We start from the raw sequence: 17,967 nt of genomic DNA on the forward strand, positions 1-17,967 counted from the left end.
CTGGGCTGCTTTAAAGCTCACACAAAATTCCTTGGTGATGCAAAGATGAAGCCTGTAAAACCTCTGCTCAAGTCTTGCCAGCAGCATGCCCATATCTCTGTGGATTTGCACCACGTAGCATCATTAGCACTTAGACTGCGAGGTGCAGGGGCTAAAGATTCTGTCACTGATGAGTTTTGTCAATTGGTGTGTGCAGCTACAGCCTTTGAATGAATCATGATGCAGTATCAGACTGCCATGTGGCTTCACTGGCCTGCTGTGGCAGGCAAAACATTTGGTATCACAAAATGAATTAAATCTGAGTGAAAAAAGGCCTTGGCATATTTAAAGAGGAGAATGGTTTTACTCCTGCTGGAGAAGGAAACCAAAAAAAAAAAAAAAAAAAAAAAAAAAAGCACATATAATAAAGCTGTCATTTACAGGAATGAAGCAAAAATAAACTCACTTGCTACTACTGACATAGTCTAATGACCTGCATTGCTTGATGTAGAACCTGCCCAGGTCTCACTGACTCTGTATGGCTCAGCTCCCAGTGTCCTACTGAGCATATGAGGAAAATAGCCAGGTTTTGCACAAACTCAAATGTTTGCTTGAGTTGAGCCCAATAGTACAGTCTAACCATCATCTTGGGAAAGGAAGTTTTGTTGCCAAGTAAAAATTTATTCTGTAAGCTGAGAGTCAGTAAGAAATAGAGTTGTTTCCTCAGACAGCCCTTCTCTGCTATGAAAATCCATGGTAAGAGGAGCAGATTGAAAAAAATTGTTTTATGATGATATCTAAATACCTCCTACAAAATGATTTATTTTAGTCTAGTCCTGAAGGGAATTTGCAGAACTGCAGGACCACTGGCACTGATGTGGGGATTGCAGACAGCACAAATGAGGCTCTAAATAATGGATCAAAAAGAGGAGCCTCAAAAGCTACTTTTTATTGCTCTTTGGGGAATAGCACAGGCTATTATAAAATGCTCCAGGTAGTAAAACTCCAATGGAATTGTGTAGTTTAAAGGAAAGAAGCCTCAAGGAAGGTGGGGAAAGCTCAGTGGCAGTGAGCTGGTAGAGCTACACCTCTGTTCAGCAGAAGACACAGGGCAGGGATGTTGTGGGGCTCTGCAAGGAGCCACATCCCAGCCCTACACAGTGCTCAGCTCCTTGTCCATTAACTGTGTACAGCCTAATGTAAACTAAATCCCCCCAGTGCCTGGGGGATTCAGCTGCTTCCAGCCCATCCTACATTCTTAAAATAAAGCAAAGGTGTCTGCACAGCCTGATATAGAAGAGGAATTGTAGGATGATGATATTCAGGTTTGTCCAGCAGGCTGCTGATACTTTGTTTTATCTGAGAATGTTCATACCAGGAACCATTTCTGTTTCTTGTGTCAGAAGGGGCAGGCACCACCAGCATAAAGCAGCCTTTATTAATCCAGATCTTACAAAATGCAAGACAGACCTCTCCTCAATTAAAGCTCTATAGCATGGTTATTTATGGCTCCTCGGGGTTTTTTCCAAGTGTTTTTTTGTTCAGAAAAAAAAAGCAAGAAAAATACAAAATCAATTATGCCAGATAAAAATTAAATAAAAGTCATATATAAATAAATACCAGATAAAATAAAAATTGAAATACAGTGGAGAAGAGTAGTTTATTTCATCTGAAACTTAAAGAGGCCAATAGCAGTGAATGCTTAGCTATCCCCATGCAAACCAAGAGCTTGCTTGCCAGACTTAATCTCTGGTGACCAGCTCTTTGCAGCTACATGCAAGATTCAGTAAGAAAACAGATGGTACACTGGAGCTTTGCTTTGTGAAGAATAATAGATGAGTAGATAGAGCCTCTCAATCTCAGAGTGGCACACTCTGATCAGAATCCTAATCACAACCATGCTGTGATAAAAGGCTCTGGATGAAGAATGAATTAAGGTGGTTTGTCTGTTTTATCAATAAAAGTAATAGTGAGATATATTTCTTACAATTCTTTAAGCAGAAGACAACTTACAGGAGTGATACATACTGTTTATAAAGCAGTGTGAAGTGGGATAAATCACCCTGTCCATTTACTGCTTGTGCATTTGCTGCCTCTATATTATCAAAAAGATTATTCCTTGCCTTCTGTATAAATGGATAAGAATATATAAAAAATTTGCAGACCAAAATTCTTCTTCTGGCATCTCTTGTCCCTTTACTCTGAAGTCTGGCACAGGTTAGAAAACAAATAAAGTGCTTTATGTTGCACCCTTTTGTTATTATGATACATTATAGACTAATGCAGGATTCTGTCATGTAGAAGTATTTGAGCAAGATTTCCATATTTGAAAAACAATTTCATGTCAAGAAGGTAATAATAAGTGAAATAACGTCAATATAACTTGAATATTAGGACAGCCAAAAAGTAATGATATTGCAGCCTAAGGCATTAGAAGGAAACAGCTTAAATTATTCAGCAAGTAAACTGATGTCATGTGGTCAATGCACTGCATATTTCACATATCCCAATTAGAATTAATGTAATAATAAAAATTGATTATTAAGTAATAAACAGTGGCCAAACAAATTACTGTAAACATAAGTCAAATCTGCTAGGACAGCACATCTTTCTCTCCTTCCAGTTTGTAGATCAGCCCTTGACACAAACCAGAACTGAAAAAGCAATTTTTCATAAATGTTTTCCAATTTCTTTGTCCATACTGGTGACTTCTTCTGAAGAAATCACTGAAAAATTTGTGAGCGTTGTTTTCTCAGCATAATTTACTGTCCAAGATGCAATAATAATAGGAAAAAAATATTTCTTTCAGTTTACATATATGAGGCTGCACCACAGTTGCCTGTGCTGGTTATAATCAGTTAATATGATAAACTAGGGAGGTCACGTATTTCTGTCTGTTTTGCAGCATCAAATTCATGTGATAAAACCAAATTTGTTTATGAACTTCTAGGTTTTTTTCTACTGAAAGTAAATAATAACTTATGCTACAGATATTTTAGTACTGAATTGAGGCCCCTCACAAATTTAACCAGATTTAAATATGATTTAGCCAGACAAACTGCAAGGCCTCACAGCTTTCATGCCATGCCCTTCCTGCCTTGTCTTTCAGATGATGTCAACTGGTACAAAGCAGAGTCCCAACCCCAGCTCTGTCCTAACATCTTCCTTCAAAGTCATTGTAAATAGAGCCTTTGCCTCCTCAGCACAAATTTGTCTTTCCCACAGCCACAAAACTGAAGGCGAATATTGGATTCCACAGGTTATCACTGAAAGGATTTATTAGCTAAAACAAAACCCTTCATCACATATCTTTCAGTCTGTGGGATGGGATTCAGTCTGGTTTTATATGCAAACACTAACAGAAAACCTTTATACCACTTGTGCAAGTCCCTTTAAGACATTCATATTTGTTTTGACCCCTTCTGAGTGTGTAATTCCCATTAAAACGAACTCCTGGCATGGTGCTGTTCTTGACCTGTCCTCACATGTTGTTCTTTCATTACTTCATTTGGTGCAAACCTTCAGAATGCATAAAGTTAGAAGTCCATTGTTTTAAAGGGGTTTATCACTAAGAAACAGCCAAGGAAATGGAAACATGAGAATTTCCACCTTATCACTGCTGTGATGAGGCAGGTCCCTCTTGCTGGTTTGGATCAAAATACATTGAAATACAGATTATCTCTATTTAAAAAAAAAAATCTTTTTTTTTCTTCCTTAATATTTGGCATTGGATCACACAAATAATTTAGTTTTAAGTATTCAAGACCTTTTACAAAATTAATGATGGAATACATAGTTGACTACAGGGTAAATAGAGCTGTGCAGGACTTAAAGTAAAGATTACATTCTGCACTTTGGGATGTTAAAAGTGAAAAGTTGAATGCCTTTTTTACAGATTTATCTTACTAAAGATGTCTGTCCACATTGTAAGTTGCTCTTAAGAAATATTTAATGAGATGGGAATCCCTTTAGGCTTTTCAGCAAAAGCTTTGCTGTGAGTTTACAGCCAACCAGTCCTCTTAGAAGTCATGGGTAAGGACAGCGAGCTTGAGAAGCACTTCCTGATGCTCCTAAATGCACAAACAGCAAATAAAAATGAGAGCTCTGCCTGATGCCCAGGATACTTTCCATTTCCTGACCACTCTGTACAGGACTTAACTGTGATGCTGTGCTTTGGAGACACTTGCTCAAACACACGCTGGTCTCACCAAACCTCTCCTGCCTGTCTCTTGGCATACTGTGCAGTTCTGCTCTCTAGCAGATTTATATGCAATATACTCCTAGATCCTGAGATAAACTAACAGGCATCTGAAAGAGACCCCCAAATGAAATATTCATGAACTGTCATAACATTCATTACCATTTTATGATTCTCTTTACTTGGTTGAACAACAACGCTTTCTAGCACCCTATTAAATCAGCTAGCAAACTTTATAAATCACCAGCTAAACTACATGAATCTGTCACTTCATAATGTACTGTCTGGGCTCCAAAAATACTTGAGTACATGGCAAAGTCATACTACTTATAGGACTCTCTTTGCTGTCATTCTTCAATATTGATTTTTCTGGGCAAACTCTTACTGTGTTAAGAATTCACCATCTTTTTATGATTGAGTTTGAGTTTACAAGATAGATATGTCAAACAGCTACAATCTAACAGATATTTAATTTTGAAATTATGAAAATATATTTAGTTTGTTTAGGAAAAAAAAAAAACCCAAACACATTTGTACAAAGTCACCAATTTCAAACTTATTGCTGAGTTACAGTGAAGAGAATGGGGTTGTGCAGATCCAGCTAAAGCTTTGCGAGGCTCCCAACGCTGGACTGAAAGCTAACTCAGGCTGTTGGAAAATGATGTTAAATCCTAGTGACTGAAAGTGGAAGTGACTGGAATTGCTGAGGACATAGATGACCTCAAGAAGAATCAGATCTGTCCATTTCCATTAACATTGTCACCTCTCATTTGAGGGCCTCTGGGCAGAGATCTTCTTGGCTACCTGTACCTTCTTGGCACTTTTCCCACCTATCTGTACTGGATAACAAAAGCTCTCATACCAACTTTTATCAATGAGTTGCTGCCCAGCATCCACACGGTCCTTTTAACTGTTGCATTTACTGGAGTCCTCACCTCACCCCACATCGTCTGCCTGGTTTCTTCCCAGTTATGTTGGGTTTGCTAAGCCTGTTTCTCTCTGTGTTGCTTGCTAAAATCCAGAATCTATAGAGTACTTTGTCATGACAAATTTTAAACAATTCTCTGATGACTGAGCTTGGTCACATCAGCCTAGTCGATAATGCAACTGAGAAAAAGCCCTGCAAGTTATTGAATTAAAATCCCCCCTGCGTCAAAACCAAAATAAAGCCATCAACTATTTCCTGAATTTATTTGCTATAATGACACCTGACACCTGCAATATTTCCAGGAGTATCTGTTCTGTTGGTAGCATTTTACAAGGTCAAAGTTGCAATAAATTTTGTGGTCTGATATGGAAATTTTCTTTATCTGAGCATTTCACCCCTTTTCTACTATGCACTGGGTCTTATTGATTCACGTGACTTTTGTCCCTGAAGCTATGGAAGCTGAAGCACAATTTGAAGCTAATATTTTTTTCCTGTAAAGAGCTGATAGATAACCTAGATATTATTTACACACAAGGTTAGCCTTCTGATGCCAGTCATTTCTGTGCTTAAAGTTAAGCACTGGTTTAAGTGCTTTGTCAGGTTAGAGGAACAGAGCAGGTTCAGGGCCCCTGACATCAGCCAGAGCCACTTACAGACACAAAATAACCTTTGGACTGGGACAAGGGTATTTGCAACCATTCCAAGAACATTTGACATGTCTAGATATGTATCCATTAAAGAAAAAAATTATGAAAAATGCTGAAAATTTCATACTAGACCATAAAATTCTGGTAGACTTATTTGAATTACAGGCACTTTTAATTGTTGGTGGAGAAACAATGTAGTAAGTGATATAAAGTATGATTTTGAATTTCAGTGTCATGAAAATTATTATTTTGTATACGTTGAACATACTAACTTTTTGTTTAAAATAATAAAATAAAATATTTTCATTAGTGCTTCAATTTTTTTTTTACTTCTTTCTTGCCAGTAACATTTAGTGGATCAGAGATTTGGTTAGGGTTGGTTCTGAACAATCTGAAAGAAAATCCAGATTTCCTTTAATAAAAAGCAGCCAGTCTGGCATCCTAGTTCTGGCTTAATGGAGTGAAATGGCAACACTCCCATTATCTTAAATAGGGGCATATTTTATTTTTGGTGATTACTTGCTACCACAAAGAATTCTAACATATTTCTTAGTTTTTATAAGCACTTTTCTGTAGAGCACATTTCCAAAAGATGAGTGTACAAGGGTGAAAGAGCTTTCCCTGGCTTTTTTTGAAGAAGCCTGTAGCTTATATTGGAGGTGTAGCATGTAACAAGAAACCTCTATCTACTTCAGCTGCAGTCTAGATGCTTGACTCTAATTTGTGAGGACCTATATTTCTCCATCCTGCAAAGCTCTCTCGAGAGAAATTTGTACGTCTGCTTAAACCCTTGGAAAAAAGGAATGTTTCTCCCATCTGAATTTAGTTACCTAATTTTACCAAGGAATCCAGTTTCCCCTGAGACCCTTTTCCTGTCAGTGTTGGCATGTGATCTGAATTCCCTTCTGAAAGAGCCCAAGTCTAAATTTACTGTTTCTCTCTGGAAAGCTTATGGTTAGGGATGAGATCTCAAGGTCAGATAATCTAATATTATTCTTGATGATCAAGCAACAAATACTTTACGGTTTTTGTGACTACAAAGTCTGCTTTGGTTCCCTAGCTACTTGATAACCCACTGCACCTTTCATGTTCTCTGAGAAAAGGTATTTCATATAAGTGAACATTCTTTCACATGAGATGGGGGAGGGTGCCTTACATCAGACTTCTGCAGTAGTAGGACAAAACAATTATTTAGAATCTACTTTCAGGTATATCAGTTTGGATTTTGAGTCACCAATGGATATAATGAAATTACACAACATATGTATTATGATAATTGGTCATAATTGCAGTGCTTAGAGATAATCAGATGAAGAATTACTTGAAATATAGTAATATAATCAATAGGCAATAAGTAGAAAACAATTACATGACCTTTTAGAAAAAGCCTGCTTTAAAAAAACAAATCAAACAAACCAAAACAAGTCCCTCCTACCCCCACACCCTCCGTGAAATTTATTTAAGGAGTTTTGGATTTCTGACTTAAGAATGGGATCAATATTTTTTATATAGATGCTTCAGAACTCAGGAATATGACAGATATGCATCACAGCTATGCCTATGTAGAAAAGTGAGAAAAAGGTAATTGCAAGAAATTAATTAATTAATTAATGCTTCCTTGATCATTGTCTGACAAAAAAATATATCACTTAATGAGATGAACTGTAAATAAAGAGCACAAGGTAATCTCCAACACTGGGCTTTGATAAGAACATTGATTTACATGGGTAAAATGGAACAGCATAGGGCCAGTTGAACCCCATGAGACCTTCCACTGCTTTCTTTGGTGTGGTCACAGATCAGCCTGAAGTTTATACTCACAGCACTGTTCCTAATGCTCGTTTTGCCTGCTAGAATTTGGAAGTGTGTAAAGGGGAGTTCTCCTGGCTCACCTTTCCTGACTTTCAGCACAATCCAATAAAAGGAAATATGGGAGAAGAGAGAAGGGAAGAAGGCAAGGCTGTAGCATGGTGATTTTGATAATTTCAAAAACTTGGGCAGTAATAAAGTTCTTGTACATTAACTAGCTAGTACTAGTCTCTAGATACATGCAGCAAAGGAGTTATTTGTCAGTAGATGAATCCCATGAGATGTTGAGCATTCTGGATTCAACTCAACAGAATATTTCAGCACATATTATTTCACTTCAAGCATAGGAGAAAATCCTTTATTTAAGCTATAATTCTTGGTGCCTAAAAGAACTAAATTGTGTTTTCCTAAATTCACAAGCAATACAGCCAGTGAACAAAACAACTCAAGTGTTAGGGGATGCAAATCAAGCTATAAAGAGCAAACAGCAGCAATAAAGACTATTTGCTCTGGAAAGCCTGTTTCTATTTATCCTACAACCTCTCTGCTTTGCAGCTGTCATCTTATATCCATACTTTTTCTATCGCACAGAGAGTTAATTCCTAAAATCCAGTACACAGCATTATTAATTTCCTGAACAGTTCTCCTCCTTGAATGAGGCAGATGTTCTTCAGTTTCATACTGGCTGTCACCTTCAGTTATTGTGGAGCCAGGTGAGTTCTCCCTACAATCATGGCTGTTGTGCTAGTTGCCTTGGAGAGAGCAGGCCTGGTCTGTTAGATGACACACATACCTGCATTGTTCCACACTTCTTAAGGATCCAAAATAAATTCTCTTGTAAAAAACTCTTTAAACCAAAATTTGTAGAATTATTGCAGAGCATTTGGTTTTATTGAGCAAAGTTTTGAGTTTTGGGATTAATACTGACCTAAGCACGTTGACAATTTCGATATGTATTCAAGTCCTAATGAAAATAATAGACTTAAGTCTTACCCCTCATCATAAGAGCCAGAGGACACAGGATTTATTAGCCTAGGAACAGCAACATTTAAATGCCATTAGCTGAACTGAAGCAGGTTTTAATTCTAATGTCTGAGATTAAACTGGTGCTTCACCACCTGTACCATTCCTGAGCAGGATATTACTAGTAAATTTGAAAGAGGTAGCTCAGATATTTTTGGTGCTGTATTCAGTTTTTCAGATTAGTAAGACAATTCCTATTTGCATACTGTTAGTACCCCTCCTGTTCTTGTTTTCAAAATTTTTTAATGAGCAATTAAAAAGAAAAAAAGAAAAGAGAGAAAAAATCCACACCACAATGAAATATTGCCTTGTCAAGCACAAAAATATCTGGCACCTGACTGATACACTAGAATTTGTAAAGCTTCATTTCCGTGTGAATACAATGTCTATTTGATGTCCAGCAGAGGAAGGAAGGGTACAACATCCATAGACATCGTTAGTCATTCATAAAGTAGTGAATGAACATGAGCCTGCTAAAGAGGTGAAGCTCTTTGGTTTGTTGTTTGGGGCTATTTTTCCTCCATAAAATGCATTCCAGAATACATGTTGTGTTTTATGCTTTTGCCTCCCAGTTGTTGAATTCTGTTCCATGACTTTGGTTAAAAATTAAGAGGCAGAGTCCAACAATCTGTATTTAAAGAGTAGGATTAGATATGTACTCAAAATGACACATTCTAGCAATAGCTTTTTCATTGCTCTCAGCCTACACAAGCACAGGTTTATTCAGTTAGCTTCTGGCTATGATCCAGTCAAATAGTTAGATGTTTGAATGGACTCAGAGAAATATTTTTACAGTGTGAAGAATTTTGATTCTTGGCTACAATACTTACCCTAAATTGCTTAGTCATGTGAGAGTATAATTTCGCTAGCTAGCAGGTATCCCATTGAAATTTCACTTGCAACACTCTTTAATTCACTGGCTCTGACCTTATGTAAGGTCATGTACACAGCTGTTTAAATACAAATATACACCATGACAACTCACAGTATGTGCCAATCATGCAGAAATGAGAGTGAACAGCTTATTGATTTTAGTGTCTGACATGACCTGCTCATAATAAGGAAATCAATAACCTGGATTCTTCCTCTCTTCTCCACCACCCACCTTTTCCCCAAATTCCAAAAATACCTCCATGTTCAAACAGTGCTGATGTTAGATTCCCATCCCAATTCTTCAATCACTTCTGTAAATGTTAAATTTCTCACATTTTACTTTGGTCCAAAGGTCTGGATGGTGGCTGAGGAAGAAATTTACTTAATAGTACAAAATAATGTTCAAAAGAGATCTTAAAACACGGCAAGGATATAGCAGATTTTGGCTGATAATAAGATCATAACTACATTAGAAGAAAATACTCAGCTGACAACATGGTCAAAACATTGATGCCTCATCAATTGTCCCAGTTGACAAAATAACTGCAGAGTGTGATCTTGTCCCATCAGTACCTCGTGGCAGGGAGGCCTTAGCCCTTTGCAATGTGCTGACTTTTGACTTTAGCACCATTGTGCACAGGTGACAGTTCCCAGTTAGCTCCTCACTAGGTACTACAGGTCTTTCAGCAGATTTACAGAATCTACAGGGTTTGAAAACATTCGAGGTTATTGCTCTAGAGCAGAACAGGGCACGCAGACAAACTAATGGAAGAGATCAAATATTTCAATAACAAATATAAAAGACCACAGGCATCTTACACGGCATCCCGGAAAAGAGTCAATTATGGGGAACAGGAAGAATCTAATAATAACCAAAGTAGGCCATATGCAAACACTGTCATCCTGGCAAAAATTTGAAAGAAGCTATACAAATAGCAGAGAAGGAAGACAAATATGCACACTCAGAGCATGCATACCCCAGAGTACCCTTTCTGAATCACCTTATGAGAATACAATCTACCAAGAAGGGGGAATCCAAATTCAGATGAAGCTACATTTCACCTGAAAATACCCAAGCTTCTTTGCACTCCCAATCTCCCAGAAATACATTCAGAAAAACAAAACAAAACAAAAACCAAAACCACATCAAGTACTTTTGTACTTGCCCAATTCTTTATACTGGCTAAGAAAGGAGTAATGCACAATGTTACATCATTTTCACAAGTCTTAAAATACAGAGGCAGCATGTAAAACCACCAGGAATTATAATTAAAAAAGAATAATGCCACAGGAAGGCCAAAACAAGGACCTGAGTTTCAGCAAGTATTTAAAAATACGCAATTTGCACTCTTGCAGCTTCAAATACTGAGGGTTTTTCATGGGTATTAGGGTGCTGACAAAGCAGCAATGTATTCCAAGACAAAGCACAGGCATAAGAGCCCTCAGAGAGACATATTAGGAGTTTTTCAGTGAATGTTGAGCAATAGGGTTGTCAAAAGTATTATTTTTCACTGTAAGCTTTTAAAATATAAACATCCATTCTAAAAAACAGCATCCTCAGAAAGAATTAAGTTCTAGCACAACACGTGTAAAGGTGTTCATTTAATGTACTATTCCATAGCCTACAGTCTTTTAAGCACTGTATAAGCTTTCACATCAAATGTCAATATATTAAACTTCAGCAATGCATTGGTAGAATTTGAGGCCTTTATGATGAAAAATCTGTGGCTCCAGTATTTTTTTTTTTTTCATAGACTCAGTTGTATTCAGTGTAAGACTTCCAAACTCTAGCTTTTGGAATAGGTGTGGGTTTACATCTTAAATAACTTTCACTGTCATGCTCTCACTTTCAGCCTGCAGTGCCTGGGCTGGATTTTGGAGGGCTCTGGCACATGTCCTGGCAGTGAGGCTCTCTCTGCCTCTCCAGGGGACATTCCAGGGCTTAAACACATAATTTCCCAGAACTCTAAGATTTATGTGCTGAGGGTTTGTAATTTAACATATAACATACATACATCGCCCTTCACAAGCTTTCTATGATTTTTCTCAGAAACTTAAATATTCTGATGGAATCCGTGTGGTAAATTTGGTCAATTCAGTGACATAATTTATGGTATGAGGCTACTCACAGAATTTTTGAAGCATGGCTAAGGAGGAAACAAACAAATGGAAATAAGATGACATTTTGGGAGGAAGAAAGTAATGTGTGAATTGAAAGTGGAGAAAAAGGTGTACGGAGCCATAGCTGCTCTCCTCTCAACTCAGACAAAAACCCAGAAAATATTCCCCCATCTTTTCCTTTGCATTCATCTTCAGAGTCCACAGAGCAATACAGATTGTTTTTCTTTCTTATCAGGGAGTCTGTTTACCTGCCCCAGATTTATTTCCTCTGATCAGCAATACTGTGGCTGAATCTCATGGTCCTGCTGCAAAGAAACCCTTCTCTTCTCCTCCCCACATTTTCATATAGTTAAGACAATTAACTTGATCAATTGGAAATCATTACAATTTGAAAATAAAAATAAATCTCTTCACATATGGGTCTATTAGCTATGCTCACCTGCAAAACAGCAGAAACATTTTATTCCCTCTGCTTCTGCCTTTCAGTGCTATTCCGAAACAACTAAAAATAGAGTTTGTTTATTTTAGACTGGAAAGCATAGCTCTTCATCATAGCCTTACTGAGGTATGAAATGCTACAGCAATCTGATTAAATTGTATTGTAAAAACCTCAAACCACACTATATTCTAATAGCGGAAGTAGGTTTCCTTTTTTTTTTTTTCTTTTTTAAAATGAACCCTGAAAATATTAATTTCTTACTTCTTTACTGCAAAAAAAAAAAGTCATCTTAGTCAAAGTAATTCCAAATCTGATTGAAGTAAACACTTCAAAGTACAGCACACCACAGACCCTCCCTCCTGTCCCACCACCTCCTCACACTGTTATTTGACTGAGGCTTTCCAGCATGTGCAAACATTCTGTTTCAAACATGCTTCTCTTCTTTCAGTGAAAACCATGCCTAGGCCAGATGATTTGGTTGCCTTTTACATTTATTTAATTGGTTATCAATTAACATGAAACTGACAAAAGCAAATCTACCCCCTTTGCAATCATTTCTTTTGAGACACAAATGCCTGTGCCTCATCCTTGCTGGTCATAGAACAAGCAGAGACTGGAAAGAACTGTTTGTTTCCTGGAATAAATTTTTGGGAGGGTGCAAATTTGCATTCACTACCATTAATTAGGTCAGGATAATTGGCAATTAACTCCATTTAAAATGGAAATAAATGTTTAGTCCAAATAAATCCTGGCCTGCGTATGTGTGTCCTTAGTAAACTGGAGTTAACTTTGATGGGTGGATTTCATCAGGCAGAAAGAAACTGAAGACTTACCACTGAGAGAATTAAACTCAAATAGAACAGAAGAGCATAGCAGAAGTGCCAGGTGCCGTATTTTTGTCTTTGAAGGTGTCTGTGGCTGTCTTTACACTGTGTGCACTTTGTATCTAAGGACCGCTGGCACTCAAGGTCCTACAGAAGCAGTGAGTTTGGGAGGAGTGCTTTTAAGGAGCAAAGTTAATCAAAGCTGGAAATAATGAGTATTCCTGTCAGCAGTAATGTCAACTTATGCATCCCCCGTGCCCTTCTTAACTCCATGCTCTTCTCTCTGGTGTGTCTGCATGGTAAATGGAATCAGGGCAGTGATCCTGCTCAGGAAAACTCCTTAAAGACAATAACTGCTATAGGCGCCATTGCAAAGGAAGGACTTAGATGGAGAGAGTAGAATACACTATAAATGGGTTTTTTTCCCCCAAAAGGTAGATCTGGGAAAGCCTTACCGTGCGGGAGGCTTCATTCCGTGCCGCGGCTGTGCCGGGAGCAGGTCCGGGAGCCCCGGACGCGGCAGGGACAGAGCCGCGCTCCCCGATCCCCTCCGCCTTCCCCGGCCGAGCTGCAGCGACACAGCACCGAGCTCTCTGGCAGCACAAAGAGGGATTTTCTCCTGTCAGCTGCATGAGGAAGCAGTCAGACCTTGCTGTTCTTGTGATTTGTCTCCAGCTCAGCTGACTAAGATGTACAAGTCAGGAAACTAACATCTTTCTTATCAATTTTCCAGTCACTTTTTATAGATGCTGTAAACTACACTGAAGCTATCCCTTCTCAGTTCACTGTGGTGAGCTGTGAGTCTGTAACAGAGCTCAGCCCATTTTATGCAGACAATTTCAACTATGTGCTACAGAAAACTCTTACCTCATAATATTTATTTAACACCTTGATGTAGCAGCAGTAGATGATATCATCCTGCTACAGAATTATTAACAGTCCGGAGGATCCTTTAGTTGTTAGTGACACAGAACAGCTGAATACTGCAGCACTGTTACTTGAATGACTCTTTCTTTAAAAGCTGTATTTTATCAGAGACTTGTTTCAATTTACATTACCACTGATGGTCTCTCTTCAGTCTTTACACAGAATTCCAATTAATGTCAAAGAGGAGTAATCACACATGAAATGAATGGAGAATACATCCCTTAAAATTTAATGTGTACACGATATATTAGCTATCATTTTACTTTTATACTAGAACATTAACTATAATTTGCAGAATAAGTATTTTCTGAGTTCCCTCCCCCCAGAGAAAGTGAGTAGCGTACTCTTGCTGAGCTCAGAGACAGCACTGGAGCCTGTTGAGAAAATGATGCTGTGAATTCCCCAAACAACTTTAAAACAACTCTCAAAGCATCTCACACTAAACCCACCCATGGGATTGAACCTCCAAACTGAGATAAGCTGCCATGACAGGTGGCACAATATAGACTAAATGAACAAAATGCTACACCAAGTTAATGAACTAGTTTACTGGGAGTTGAGGTGGAGGGTTTGCTGTCTGTAAAGTAGGAGAAAGGCCGAGCAGAATAGAAGCAAGGATATTAATAGGCCAGTAAAAAACTTCATAAAAGGTACATTTTAAAAAATTTTCATGGGATAAGCAGGAAAAAACAGACAACAGCATAATTTATATAAATGAATAATGGCAATACAGGAGTAAAAGATGTGTAATTTTACTGAGACACCTTATGTGACATCTTTTCACTTGATGACAAAAAAATGTCAAAACAACCCTAAAAGCACCACTTTCCTGGAACAAACTGAACTAAGGCCAAGTTTAAGGTGAAAGTCCTTCAACGTTTCACCTTCATATAACTGCTTGTTGCATCTTAGATGCTTTGCTTTCCCTCCATTGAAGGCTTTGGCACTTTTCTTACAGACACAGTGAATGATTGCTCAAAAATTTCAGCACTAAAAAGGCAGCACACAAGGCCATGCTCTCAACATCTACTCTCAGCAGTGTGAGCTGAATCAAAGCCTCGGTAAGATGGCATAGGTACAGAAGTGGCTGGGGATGAGATGAGGAAAAAGCAGCATTGAAAGGCAAATATCTGTTAAAGAAATATTGATTTCTACCTGGGAGAAACCAAACCAAACAAGAACACCTGCTGCAGCCCTTATCTGGCTTGTTCTCTTATCTGCATTTTGTCTTTAAACAAAATTTGTGCCCTCTTCAAGAGAACTTCTAGCACAAAATCAGTGATAGTGGGATGAAGTGCAGAATCCAAGAATTATTTTTAAGTGCTTACTTGAACTCATCTAAATCTAGAACGCCTTGAGCATTTCATTTTTTTCTGTGATTTCCAAGTTAAAATGTAAAAGCATAGGCAGTAGCCTTCAAAGCCTGCATAAATAGGGAGAAAATACATTTTGAAGAGGGCTGTGATGGTTTCTAGAGTCCTTCAAAAAAGGTAAAAAACCTTACCAGTACTGCTTTTAGGAACTTCAGTCAGACTGGAGTGCTTAATGAAAACCTGTCCTTCTCAGGAGGACTCACTGGCCACTTCAGTTTTCTTAGATTCAGCACTAGGACAGTGACTCAGCCAAGGAGTATTGCAGCTAGGGGAAAAAAGAGAGAAAAGGCAGGCAGGAAGGATATCTGCTAAAGTTGAAAGGGTATACTAGGCTTGGTATATGAACAGTCAGTATGCCATGATTACAGGTGTAACTTAAAAGCAAAAAAACCCACAGAAAATACTTGGAAAATAAGATGGGAAAAGAAGAATCAGGGAAACAATGGAGAAACAAGAACCAGTTCCTGTGTGGCAGACTTGACTCAACACCAGTAAGGTGCCCTTTCCAGAGCATGTGCTCCACCTCCATCACACGGTCAGTGAAGCTGTGTGTATCATAAAGAGAGCTTCATTACCTACACCCATGGGAAATGTCTGAAGAGGGACAGGACGAGAAGGAGATTGGCATTACAGCAACACCAAGCTTAGCAAAAGAAAAAAGAAAGCATCAACATACCCCCCTTCATAAATTCCAGCTGTACAAGAGAGCTTTCAGGAACATCAGGAATACTCTTGAAGTTTACACAAATCACACTGCTCGAAGTGAAAGTAGTTCTGTCATTGATGCCCATATGCAGTAGGCTGATCACATGAAATAGAACACTGTGATTAATGACAGAGGAGAAATGGATAATAATGTGGTGAATTTTTCAGAAATATAAGGTTTGGCAGAGAAAAATGCTAATCATACCATTTCAACTAGTCACAAGTGGCATTAGCCACATGAGAATGGATGTCTTTTGGTAATTGTGAGCATATGACCACTGATTGAATTGAAAGGACTGGACTGAAAAATTTTTGTGAAAATGGAAGGATGCAAACAAAGTGTCCACAGAAGAACTATGTGTTGCACCAAGCAGGAGCTGCAAAAGGCACTGCAAGCCCCAGCTCAGCAGACAGTAGGAGGGAGGATGGTTAGGGAGATAGAGACCATGGAAGAAGAAACATCCACACTATTACAAATGAAAACAAGTCCAAATACAGTATGCAGATATAATGAAAATGTGGCTACAGGGGCTGATGCAGTCAAGAGTCAGCAGTCATAATCTACGTACTCTAGTCACGTATGAAGGCAAAGAAAGCAAAGTACAGGCATCCTCCCAAAATATCCCAGAACACAAATGCACACACAGAGAGGAGTGTTACACATGAGTGTTACAAACTTATGTTATTGACTGAGATTGAATGAACTCACTCTTAATGCCTTTCATGTTTTCAAGACCCAGAGAAGGGAGGTTAGGCATCAAGTTCTGGAAGTCCCTGCTGCCTGTGCACTCGGCATGTGGGCAGGAGAATATCCTTTGAGCACCTGAGTATTGGTAAAGATATGTGGAAGTTTGTCCACCCTGTAGCTTTTGTTCTTTAAAGGTTCATTCTGATAGTCTTGCTCCTCCAGAGTGTATCCAAATGCTACATCTATGTGAAGCAGTTGCTAACTCTTGGCATGCCATTCACACTTTATATATCCCCATAAAACCTGGCAAAAAAAAAGCAAAGAGGGGAGTCCAAAGCTTTGGGTTGGCTGGAAAGCACAGAGCAAAGATACTAAATGCTTTGAAAATACAGTATCTGGTTAGCCCTCATTGCCTCACATGGGTTTTAGTGGCAGAAATTCATCACTTGAGAGGAGTGTAAGAACGCTTATTTTGTATTTAAAGGATAGGCACAGAAACTTATGTACCTGAGAGTGAAAAGCACCTTCTGCCAGTCCTGGTACTCTGCACTCATGAAATACACCTCCTGGAACAGGATCTTACTTCACCATGCAGTGGGTTTAGGGCCCAGTTGTCTCCTGGCTGGGTGTGAGCACCATCCTCTGAGATCAATGCCATTACATACATCTTGCAGAGCAAGAGGTGGTCTGTTTTTATGTGATTTGAGAACCCTTGCAAAGCACACTAACAGCATATGATAGCTCTCAGTTATCCTCTGAAGACTAGGCTGCCTGCCAAGAGAACAGCACATTAGGCAGATACATCAATAATTTCCATCATCTATCCACCAAAGAGATTCCATTCACCTTAAGATGCATCGTATGTGGATTTTACCATGCTAAAAAGGGCAAAACTTGTACTATTCTGAACTATCTTACTATAACAGGATTGGTTCCCCTTAGTGCTACTCAGATGTAGCTGCTGCCTCAAGGAATTTATATTAATTCAGTGAATCCCATCCCTTCCATGACAGGAGTGGGTTATTTTGCCATAAATTGGCTAAACTCCATAGCTATAACAGATCAAATGAGGTGTGCCCATACATAATGTTTAACCATAAAATTTAACTAAAGAAATAAAATTTGAACAGTGGCCAATAAAGTGGATGGAGAAGTGACAGAGTTGGTCTCAGCAGCAGACCTATTCCCAGCACTGAGTGTGGGACAAGTGTTTCAGAATGTAAAATTAGGTGAGCCACATTCCAAGCTGGCGATTTCAATACATCTTTTAGAAGGTTAAATTTTAACTGAATGCTGTTGAACATGCTATTTCAATGTCATTTGCTCCTTTGCTGTGAGTATTTCAGAGGTCTTGTCCAGCTATTCAGCTGAGAAACTGCCCAGCTATGTTCTGTGCTACATTTTGTTGCCTGCTGGGACATTTTGGCTAACAC

At 38.5% G+C, this 17,967-nt stretch overlaps 1 protein-coding gene across 1 annotated transcript in view; it reads right to left on the reverse strand.

Annotated features, from left to right (window-relative positions):
- The window catches only part of CWC22 (CWC22 spliceosome associated protein homolog), a 74,048-nt gene extending 60,419 nt beyond the window's left edge, over window positions 1-13,629 (reverse strand). The window contains exon 1 of the mRNA XM_072932310.1: window positions 13,297-13,629. The gene's annotated coding sequence lies outside the window, so the exon portion shown is untranslated. The remainder of the gene's footprint in view (window positions 1-13,296) is intronic.
- Between the last annotated feature and the right edge of the window lie 4,338 nt (window positions 13,630-17,967).

The sequence above is a fragment of the Taeniopygia guttata genome, chromosome 7, assembly GCF_048771995.1.
Source record: "Taeniopygia guttata chromosome 7, bTaeGut7.mat, whole genome shotgun sequence".
NCBI lineage: Eukaryota > Metazoa > Chordata > Aves > Passeriformes > Estrildidae > Taeniopygia > Taeniopygia guttata.